The sequence below is a fragment of the Sinocyclocheilus anshuiensis genome, unplaced genomic scaffold (assembly GCF_001515605.1).
Source record: "Sinocyclocheilus anshuiensis isolate Anshui unplaced genomic scaffold, SAMN03320099.WGS_v1.1 scaffold1237, whole genome shotgun sequence".
Lineage (NCBI taxonomy): Eukaryota > Metazoa > Chordata > Actinopteri > Cypriniformes > Cyprinidae > Sinocyclocheilus > Sinocyclocheilus anshuiensis.
Window position 1 is genome coordinate 1,720,965 of NW_015553581.1, and position 2,659 is coordinate 1,723,623.

A 2,659-nucleotide genomic window follows, 5' to 3' on the forward strand; every position below is an offset into this window, starting at 1 on the left:
GTAGCGGTTTTTGGCACGGGCGAACCGGGCAGCTGCCCGGGGCGGCATTTTTTCATGATACATGGGGGGCGGCACGAGCAGTTAAAAAAAATAATAATAATCCTCTGCGCCGCCGACGCGAAGCGGTTTTCTATTATCTATCATTTCACTGTGTGGGGAATTGGCAAATTGGCGCCCCTGCTTGCTGAGAAGGTGCCGTGCACAGAAGCTGTGTGTTTTTGTTAAATGTGAGCCAAAATCATCACAATTAAAAGAAAAGTGTGAAAAAAAAGAAAAGTAAAAAGTGTGCATTGAATTGATTTAATACACGAGTTTCACAATTTGAGTTGAATTACTGAAATAAATGAACTTTTCCACGACATTCTAATTCATTGAGATGCACCTGTATAAAGAATATAAGATTGCACATTTCTTATATAACAAATATGTCACAGGAAAGTTTTGACTAATTTCTGGCGCTGTCTAGTACAGAAACCTGACACGATTAATAGAAAAGCAGCTTCAAAATCATCGAAGTTATACAGTATGACTCGTCTAAATAGACCAATGGCCATCAATGAGATGTAAAGAAACCTTTGTATATATACAGAGCATACTGTTTCTGTTCATCTGTGCAGGGGATGGCTATTGCTGGTGCGATCTATAGCACACCGTTCAGGTTTTCAGCATCTGGTTGCAACAGATGAACTTGCTCTACTTATTTCAACAGGGTCAGATATGAAGCACTATCGCCCTCCTGCGTGACAGCTGCCTCAAGCTGCACCAACTTTAAAATAAAATGTTTCCTATTTTTTCTTAATTAAAATGAAATGAGTGTTGGAGTTATGTAGGCTATACAAATTAACATGTAAATAGACAAAATGTACACAAAATTCAAACTGACGTCCATGTTTAAATTAGTATTACAAACCACTTTCCTTACAACAGCACTTTCTGTTAGGGATAAGTAGTGTATTTCAACCTTTATTTTGTAGCAGATAAATGAAGTAAGATCGCACATAAAACAGACGCTAAAGCAAACAGTTTTACTCAATATTTTCACACTTACTGCACAAAATAACTTTTTCTTTTTCTTTTGTTTTCTTCACATATGGCCCGGACACCGTTGTCTCCTTGTTAAACAAGTTTGACTAGCTTTTTATTACACGTTAAAATTTGGGCAAAATTGCTTAGTGTGGAAATATTACTTTTAACGTCATTATAGACATAAATAATTGTCTATGGAAAAGCATACTCTGAACAGTTACGCGTGCAAAATCCCCCCTCTGCTGGTGATACTTTGAAACTGCTGCGGGGTTAGGTTAAATGAGACAATGCACGTTAGAAAACATTCCTTAAAGGGATACTTCACCCAAAAATTCTGGCATTAATTACTCACCCTCGTGTCGTTCCAAACCCGTAAGACCTTCGTTCATCTTCAAAACACAAATTAAGATATTTTTGATGAAATCCGAGAGCTTTCTGACCCTGCATAGACAGCAATGCAACTGACACGTTCAAGGCCCAGAAAGGTAGTAAGAACATTGTTAACCTAGTCCATGTGACATCAGTGGTTCAACCGTAATTTTATGAAGCTACAAGAATACATTTTGTGCACAAAGAAAACAAAAATAACGACTTCAACAATTATTCTCTTCCATGTCAGATTCACGAGAGTACCACGATGTTTCTGGGCCTTGAACCTGTCAGTTTCCTTACTGTCTATGCATGGATGGTTTAAACGTTTTTTTTTTTTTGTTTGTTTTTTTACAGAATTATTCCGGAAACTTCAGCAGCCAGTTATATTTTGTAGAAACATCAGGATTTTTTATATATATATATATATATATATTGCATTCTATATATATATTTGCATCTTTGCATGATTTAAGTGATTTTAAAATGCATAGACACATGAAGTATACGATAAAATCTAGGTGAGTTCACTTAGCCACCAAAATGTTAATTTTTGTCACAGTACAAATACACCAATATTTGGTATATTTAGTGTGTTTCATCTTAAATATGAATATTTTCCTTTTTGTTTCCATTGTTGTGCATGCAACCGATGACTATTGGTTTTGAAATAGTAATTACATCACTTGCAGCTTCCCTAGAGGCTGTGCTTTGAGGTCTCACCACAAACTATCAAATGCCCTGGACTGCCTAATTCTGGTGCTCCAATAAATGTTTGATCCATGAACCACTAAGAGGCTGGCTGTGTACCGCAAATAAATCAGAACCATCTGCTGAAATGTGATGGGGATTTTGTGGAGAAACAGAAGTTCTGTTCATGCCAATCCGCAAATCAGGCTGACCCATGCACAACCCACAAACGTTTATTTTCCTTTTTTCTTCCTTTTATTCTTCCTTTTTTTAAATGTATTTAAAGCACATGTAACTGATTTAAATAGACTACTGAAGCAAATCACTGAGTCCCGTATTTATGATTGTTTATGGCATAGCTTGACGTAGTAGCTTTGAATCCATTTCAGTAATTCAGGTGGTCAATACAACGTATTGTATTACAATATAACAAGTATATTTCTATTACACATTTCACTGTAAAATCGACAACAGGCCTAAAATAATGGGTTGCGGCCTCGTTGGTGTGAAATGAAAAATAGTTTACTGTCTCTTTAAGACTGCGCTATTGTCATTGGTGAACGACCATCTGTAT